The sequence below is a fragment of the Argentina anserina genome, chromosome 5, assembly GCF_933775445.1.
Source record: "Argentina anserina chromosome 5, drPotAnse1.1, whole genome shotgun sequence".
In the NCBI taxonomy this organism is placed as follows: domain Eukaryota; kingdom Viridiplantae; phylum Streptophyta; class Magnoliopsida; order Rosales; family Rosaceae; genus Argentina; species Argentina anserina.
Window position 1 is genome coordinate 16,869,622 of NC_065876.1, and position 9,591 is coordinate 16,879,212.

The 9,591-nt window shown below is 36.4% G+C and overlaps 1 pseudogene; it reads right to left on the reverse strand.

Moving 5' to 3' along the window:
• Positions 1–3,158: 3,158 nt before the first annotated feature.
• LOC126796319 (ferric reduction oxidase 7, chloroplastic-like) lies at positions 3,159–7,280 on the reverse strand (annotated as a pseudogene).
• Positions 7,281–9,591: the final 2,311 nt, after the last annotated feature.

A 9,591-nucleotide genomic window follows, 5' to 3' on the forward strand; every position in this document is an offset into this window, starting at 1 on the left:
TTACAGTTGTATTTGCTTTCTCTCTCTTCTCCAGTGTTCTCTAATCATGTGGGTTGTGATTTTCTTTTAGATCTTTGATTTTTTCTTGTTCTTTTGTTTTGTTTTTTGATTTTAAAAAAGGGTATTTGGTTTGGTGATAGAGACAGCTCCACTAATTGGAGAGCGACAGTCTGCCTAATTTTGACGGTGGGGGATACCAAAGCACCAACCAATGTGCTTCATTTTGCTTCACACTTGAGACTCCCCCCGGAACTAGAAACACACAGACCAAAAGTGCCTTGCTTTGCTTGGTTTATACTTCACATTTCACAACTGCGACAACGTCTTTTTTTTAATTGAAACTACAGCAACGTGTTAAGATGAAATCTTTATCCTTTTCAAGAAAAGATAAAATAAAATCATTATAAAATAAAATGTTATGATGGTGGATTAATCTTATCGTTCAATAATGATTCAATTTGATCGCTATGAATTGTGACTATTGGAAACAAAATGATACCGGAAGTTTCCTACTTACATATATGTTACTCAATGAAAATTATATCAGCCCCGTGTTAGATTTACTGGGTTCTTATTTAAAAAAAAAAGGTAAATTATAAAAATGTATCATCTCCTAATTTATATTAGAAAAAAGAAAATACTTATGAATCAATTATAAAAAGTCATCACATTTAAGTGGAAATTATAAAAAGCTTAACAAAATTAGAAAAAAGTCACTTTAAAAATATTTTATGAACTATTTTGTCATTTCTTACTCTTTTTCTTCTTCTTTTTTCATTCTTTTTCCAATTCCGGCCATAACTTTCTCGTCCGGCGATAGATTTTGATGAAATTGGTACCGTTAGAAAGATCTCGCTCTCATCTTTCATTTAATATACTACCCACTCCGAATACAAAGCGCAACAACCATCACAAAGGGTTGCCGCCATCAATGGCGTGCTTCAAGCAATTCCGGCGAAACCGAAGGTCAAGGTTCCCTAATTCCTGCTATTCTCTTCATTTTGAGCATAATTATACCAATCTCATTTGAATTTTAACAAAATTTCACATATTTCCACATTTCCTCTCGGCATGTCACATCTCTTGTCACAGACGCTGTCACATACACTGTCACATCTACTGTCACAACAGCTATCACACTATCTATTTACACTCACTGTCACAACCTCTGTCACACTACCTGTCACAACCACTATCACACTACCTATTACACTAACTGTCACACCACCTGTCACACCTCCTATCACACCCACTGTCACATAAGTTGTCACACTATCTATTTACACTAACGATCACACCTACTGTCATACCAATCTCATTTGAATTTTAACAAAATTTCACATATTTCCACATTTTCTCTCGGCATGTCACAGCTCATGTCACATACGTTATCACAGACGTCAGACACTATCACACCTACTGTCACAACCGCTATCACAGTGAGTAACAGCGAGAATTAAAGCTGAAACAAGATTTAATCCTGCTTTGGGTTCCTGAAGAAGAACATTCTCTTCAGAATAACCAATCTATTCTAAAAACAAAGGAAACAACTTCTTCAAAAAATGCCAACATAATGTTAATAAATTCAATAGGGACTTAAGTTCCTCCAAAATTTCAAGCCTTGTTAACTGTTGGTTGTCTTCTCCACCGAATACACCATCAACCAGTAAGTTTCCCTACAACAATAATCATCAGGCATCACTCTTCCATACAAAAATAATCAGCATTGCCTTGGTCTAACCACGCAACTCAAATATCATCCACCGATTCAAATATCATTAGAGTTGGAACCGAATGGAGAGGAGAGATGGGAAACAGAGAGGAAGACGATGGTTTTGCCACTGGATGATCATGTCTAGTTGGAACCGGAGGCCGAGAGGTGTAGGGTGGCGGTGGTCTTCCATGGATTGAATTCAAAGAGAGAGATGAAATGACGATGGTGTGGTCGGTGGGTGATGTTGTGGTGGCATTCTTGTAAATAGTAAAAACTGTAGTGGCAACGCTTTAAGAATTTAAGATCCTAACTTTTATATAATTTTGAAAACTTACATGATTTTTTTCTAATTTCATAGGTGAAAATTGACTTTTTTATAAGAAGTCCAAAAAAAATTGGTCAAGTTGGTAAGTTGTAAGAGTTGCTTTTGAATTGGTGAATCTCTCATAATTTTATTCAATCATTAAATTACAAGTTACACTTATAAAAAAAATTAATTTTCACTCTTGATACAATTTAGCTAACGCAGACTCGGATAATAATATTGTTTATTTTTTATACCATAATTTGTATAGATAGGAGGTTTGGTGGATGCACCTTAATCACTCATTATTTATTATATCAAAATAGTGCAAAATTATTTTGATTGGATGAGCTCATTGTCATATGGCGAGCCCATCCTGGAAATGTAGATGGTCGAATGTATTTTTATTTTCAATAATTGTGTTTTGAGCAGAAATAATTACTATTAATCTTACTGGGGGAGTTGTGGTGTCTTAGGTCAAAAGCCAACAACCGTCAGATTTGATTGCGTTTTCGACGCGTCCACATTGGGTTTGGCATTAACATTCCAACCTCCCTCTGCTAGACAAAATGCCCCATGCCGTCGTTACCAAAACAAAACACAAGTTGTTACAAACTTACAATCACGAATATGTCATGTGCTTCTTCTTTTTTAGTATTTTCATTCACTTTCATAATAGCCTCTCTACTTATATAATGCTGGGAAAATAATGTTATATATACAAATGTTATTAGACTCATTCCAATTATATTTACCTATTGGAGAGTGATTAAAATCGTAGAGTGTTGCTGTTAGACCAAATGATACGTACCAAGCATTTCATGCTCATGTTTTGTAACGTCTTTATTTATTTGTGCATTAATTTAGTTGTTTCTTAAAAAAATGATTTGAATTTCACCAATGAGCTTTAGCTGCAATCTGAATTTCAAATCAATTGGCAAAGAAGACCTTGATTCACTGTGATTCTCAAGTTTTTTAGTGAATGGAGCGATGATCATCGATCTCAGATGTTCTTATTCAGTGATGCTTTCCATTCCTCCAGAAAATCATCATATGATTCATATCTACTTGGACCAACAAAATCTTATATGTCATCGATGTTTATAAAATTCGTCTATCAAGCTCGAGTATTTTGTCCAAAAATCCTGCTTCAATATTAATACAGGCTGCTGCTCATTTCTATATCAGCAGATTCAAGTGTTTCAATTTATCCTAAAATAGGAAACTTCATGAGGAATCATCAAAACAGTGTCAAACACCACATTTTGATGATGACCCTACAAGTCAAAACTATGGCTGTTGTAATGGAAGATAGGGCTGTCGCCTTTTCTTCTTCTTCCTAGATTCTGTGACATACATTCCTTAGCAATGCTGGACTGAAGAGTTGTGACAATCATCAAAACAACGCTGAATGTTCTGCTAAAGATCTGAAAATTTCTGCAGATGGAAAGATGGTTCAAAAGATTAGAGATGAAGGATTTGTGTACAAGAAACTATAACCACTACAACATATTCAAGGAAGATATATGCTTTTGGTCTGATATGCATTGTTGAATCATTCTTAAATAGGTCCTTTCTGAAAACATACCTGCAAAGTCTGGTCGGCGGCCATACCGAACGGTGGCCACACTGATCAGAGTTTTCTCATATTCATTCTCGTCTGTCAGTGTTCCATTATTCTGCACCATTTCATTGTTCCCATTTTCTGCACTTTCCTGGGATGTGGTTTTTCTTTCCCAAAGATGCCATAATCCAATTGTGAGACCTCCAAAAATGAGAACACTTGCAACCATAATTATCACATCAAGAAGGCCTAAATACCACCAGATGTCTACGCTGTAAGGGTTTATGTATAATATGTCTAGCAGACCCAAAACGATAACAAAACCAATTGTAGATACAATGACATATGTTCCGGTCCATATCTTGTTTCCTGTTCCAGTCAAAATTGACATGGTCGCTCCCTTGGAAACCAAGAAGACAGAAGAAATAGGAGCATTGTAAAACCTACCATCCTCCTGCAGTTTTAGGAAGTGAAATGTAAGCTACAATTATGCTTAAAAGATAAACTGAAGATCATACGGGACAAATAGACCTACCACTGGACATTCTGATTCACGTGTGACATAGGCTTGTATATCAATATGCAATTTATCAGAAAAATCAATGGTTCCCATGGTAACTGTGGAAAGAAGAGAGAGCTCGTTTGATGTTTTGATAGCCCAAACAAGCACTACATGTTGCGGTTGACATGGTTTGTTCATCTTAGTTCGATGGAGAATGTCGCTCAAGATAGCTTAGAATGGTGAGATCCCACTGCCTCCAGCTACCAAGACAAGTTTTTCATACCTAAGAGCACAAATATTCCAAGTGAGTCCCTTGACCACGAAACACTAGGATTATCATTTCAAGATAAGAAAGCTATAAAATCAATCTAGAAACATAAATTATAGAACAAGAATCCTGAAACTTTAATCTACTAGAAAGCCACCAACAGCGCATAAAGAGCAGGCAATAACACAATGCTATATAACCAATTACTGAGAGACTATATCTCTTAATTTCTGGCCAAAACTTGCAATTAGGCTTAGAGGATCTTACTAGGGTTGGTGACTTATTCTTCTCTAATAAATCTCAACTACACTGAATTCTTGATATGAAATGCACATTTGAAAGTTTCCTACTTTCCTTTGACTTGCGTGGCTAACCTGTTATATTGTCATATTGAGTGTCTAACTTGCCGTCCAAAGTTCCATGTTACAGGAAAATCTTTTAGATCAATTTGTAAATTGCAGATGCCGTCCAGGTTCAAAGAAGAAAGATTGAAAGATATATTTGCAGAAGAAATCAACATGTCTCAATAGTCCTTGAATCATGAACCTATTAAGATGCATGTTTATAAGAGACAAACCTTAAGTAGTAAGGTGACTCATGGCCATAAGGCCCCTCAACAGAAGCCTTAATTTGAGACACTGAAAGGATGCCATTGCAGTGAAGATATATACTTCACCTGAAGAAAGATGAAATCAAGCGCATTGTAGTGCAAGTCTGCATCATCATGAGGAAATTATTTATAGGGCCAATCATACATAAAACAAAAGGAAATAGTTAAGTTATGAAAGAGATTGTCGTACTTGCAGGTTTTGGAAGCACCAACTTGACAGTTCCACATGGGAAGCATGTTGCTGAAACTATGTTGACCGTCCTTCGTGACTGGCAGAACCTTACAAAGCGATCAAGCATAAAAAGAAATATTCCTCCAGCAGCTTTGCTGAAATTGACGCCACCGATATGCAAGGCCAAGAAGATGACAAAAAATACATAGAGTTGATGGGTATAGAAAAACAGCTCAAAATATCACTTTCTCACAGTCACATGAGGGAGTGTTGTCACTTGTCACCCAAATCAACAAAAAGAACCCGTAGCAAATAATCCCCGCCAAGTCTGCACCTCCATCACTTTTCCACTCTACTACCTTCATGAATAAATAATTGAAATATATAAATATATCTGTAAAAGAAGGTTAGATCTAGAAATTTCTTATGCAGTGGTAGTTCTCTTATTCAGCATACACAAAACAGCAGTGTCAGAAACATTCTGTGTCAAAAGCTTGTAAATAGAAGAAATGATTCATTTCCTAAAGGGCTGATCTCAACGATATTCGGTGCATGGAGAAAAAGAATTCTACTGCCCAATTTAAAACAAATTAAGAAATTTCAGAGCTACAAGCCATCAGCTCTTGTCTCCTGTAATTATCAGACCATACAATCGTGTTAATGAACTTGCAGTCTTACATATCAATCATGGCTTCCAACGAAAATTTCCTAAAGGAAGATAATTTGTTTATTTTGACTATTGAAAGATTACCCGACAAGTAAAGAAATGAAATGTAGAAATCTTATTATGAACCTATTCGATAACTCTAATCTTAAGAACACATCATTCTTCTCCTATTGATCCACCTTAACCAAAAGGTGCTGGATGGTATACACATTACATGTAAAAAGATGCAGATGTCAAGGTCTTGCAGGTAGAAATGAGATTACAGAATGATCCAATAAACGTGCAGACCAAAGCATACATAAAAACAACAGCAGACTCGTATGCTCATCTGTGAAGTAATGAAGATGAGAACTTACTTCAGATGGAATGATGCCTCGTATCATCCACACAATCATATAGTACAGCCCATGCATAGTAACAAGGAAGAATATGAGATTCCCCAACCATACATGATATCTGGTCGCATGCTCAAAAGGTATATCAATGAGGCGGAGAAGAATTGATCCCTTGCAATTGGGAGAAACAGGAATGCCAAACATGATAAGACAATCAAACCGAAGCAATAAGCCGACATTTGCAACATAAAAACCCTGAAAGTTGAGAGAAAATGTCGTCAAGTTCTAGCAACAGATAAACACAAACTCATAGCATTGGAGTGGGAAACACACTAATCAATTCCTAATTGTAAAGAACGACAGAAGCTGAAATATCTAAAATGAGGTTTGGATTATAGAGAAGCCCATCACACCTTTTCTCTGCTTCGGTCAAATCATCTTCATAGCTCGGCAATATCTCAAAGTTAGCTACGGTGTAAAAATATAGCGCAGAGAGAACAAAGACTATAAAGAGAATAATGCCGATCATTTCAGCAGCAGAAACAACTCCAAGAGGTCCATCCACCAGAACAGGAAAGGTCCGTAGGCTGAACTTTGCCTTCCTCTTCCTATATATACAGTAATACATTCACTTCATTCAAACATTTCAACAAACAAATGGTGTTGTAATACAAATGAAACGAGTCTAAAACTAGCACATACTCTTGATACTCCTCTTCATCCTCCCCGAAAAAGATGATATACGAGACAGCAAGAAAAGCAATAGCAATAATCGGAGCACTGTACAACAGCAACACACTCCCTGCAAACCAATAATGCTAATCATCAAACCAACCAATGACAAATTGATTCCCCTAACTCCCCAAGCAGAGCTATTAAATTCATGATTCTTACCAGTCTCTCCAAACAGAGTCCCATCAGTGCAGCAACCCAGTCATCATACAAACCAGAGCCAAAGTCAGTAGGTATGATGAAGAAGAGAAAAATCCACGCAACGAATATCACCCACATTGCAGACTTGAGAACCCATTTGGCCGCTGAAGCAAGGAAGCTCTTCTGCGCGCCCTGCCTGGAATGAACTCCATTGCCATTGGAAATGAGAGCAGAGTGCAAGTCGTCGAGGGACATTGGAGCACAGAATCAGCAGGAGGGTGAGGGGGTTAGATAAACATTGATATATTGCACATATAATTTAATAAATTGAAGTATAAATAATTATAAAGCATAAACTAAACATGTAACTCTAATAACGAAGAACACGAAAAGAAATTCAACCAAAATACCGAACGATTGGTGATAGAAGAACTCGTCGAGACGTGTGTGATACCACACTGTCCTTAAGACGTTTACCGGTGCAAGGATGCTAGGCGCTTGTCTCCCAGGATACAACGACTAAACAATTATAGGAAGTTACACTACTAACTAGAATCCTCAACGAACTCGAAATGTACCTCTTTCTATCACCAGAGAGCAGTTAAGAACTATTGAGAGTGGGAGAGCAGATTGTGTTTTCGATGGATGATTTACAAAGAAATGATGCAATCAGTAATGAATAAGATGGCTGTTATAGAAATTAAAAGATCATAACACACAACAATTTGAAACGTCCAAAACGAATTTTCGGAAATGCAAAAAGAATCTCCGTTCCGACCCTCAATTCGGTGTTGCATTCGTGTCCGCAGGTCGTACTGGCATACACGAGTTTCCCTTATGACCTGAGATTTGCACCCACACCCCTGCGCGTGCGCGAGAGTGTATAAGGGGGCTTACACACTTTACAATCCATACACAATGCATTCTATATAAAGTCTTTTCAACACTTCTCTTTTCCAATGTGGGACAAACATTTTTCCCTCATTCTAAATAGTCATCTTTGAGTGACAATTTCTTATTCACCCACAAACCAAATTACACAAACAAACATATGATCTTGTAGCCCTCATTATGGAGAACTCAAATCTATGTTCATCTTTGATTAATTATAAGTTTAACTTAATTTAATTAATCGATTAAAATTTAGTTTTAAATGGTTTATTAACCATTTTTCCAACAAGGTCAGGGGCAGATTCATTCATGGGCAAGCCTAGGCAGTTGCCTAAGGGGTTCTTGACTTTAGGCTTGGAGTGTAGAGTTTTTCCTTGAGAAAAGTAATGTAAAAAAGGCAAAATCTAGTGAAGGTTAGAGGAAGAATATGATTGGCAGAGGTAGTCTGTTATTTTTTTTCAATTGCAACCCAAAACGACGTCGTGCTTCTTATTAATTGAGCCGTAACAACGTCGTTTCGTGTATAAAAGACACAAGTTGCCCGCACGACTCGTCCACTCCTCAAATCAAATATCAATCAAGTCTAATATGCCAATAGTCTAACAAAGTTTCTTTCCGTCTTGATCTTTCAGAGACCCAAATCTCAAAACCAAGTTGAAAAGGGTTCTCTCAAAGTTGAATAAGGTTCTCCCATCTCCCTCAAATAGGAGGTACAAACAATTTTTGTTGTTCTTGATTTAATAAGCTTATTCATATGTAATGTAAATTAGTTTGCCTGAAATGATGTGTCATTTTGATAACTTTGATTGAGTTTATTAAATTATTTTTATAATTTAGACATGTAAACAATAAATTCTAAAATTTTATTATACCCATAACACGGAAAATACTTGTATCAATTCCGGTATGAACATGTGCGTCTAAACTCCTCTTATTTTTATACATTTGGTAATGTGAATAAAAAATCTTAACTGTTCAAAAGTTTTGTTAATCAATAAAAATCACTTTTGTAAAAAATGAATGTAAAAAAATATTGTTTGCTTAGCCAATTGTATCAAATAAACAGACGGTTGATTATGAGACTACTAATTTTCACAAGTACCGTTCATTTGTTTGATGTAAACAATTAGCAAACGATTTTTGTTTCAATTTATATTTTACATAGATGATCTTTATTAAACCATTAAATTTTGAATGGTTAACATTATAAAATTACACTACTAAAAATATTAAAATAAGATACGTCTATACCGGTATGGACACAAGTATTTTCCGTCCTGTAATTTTTTCAATGAGTTAAATCATATTTTCAAGTGACAAGAAAAAATTTCTTTGCCTTGGCTGGCAAATTTTTCTGGATCCGCCATTGGTGAGGTGGTTGTGCTTTAAACACGTTGTTGGGATTGAGAGCACGCCTTTCATATGGTTGAGGTTTCTGGGAGGTTTCTGGGCATACTTGTATTTCAAACCCTGTTACTAATTACTGGGAAGTTGGGTAGTTAAACTGAGCGATGCTTCTTCTTCTTCTGCTAGTTGTTTGTGGGGTTTAAGGACAGGTGGATGTGAGAGATGAAGTAGACATAAGAGTTTGCTCCTAAGTGGAGGCGGGCGCTAAAGATTTGTTGGTATGTGTTGTTGGGGCTCCGGAAGTCCGGGTATGGATAGTCCGAAGCTAAGAAATTTAGGTGGGT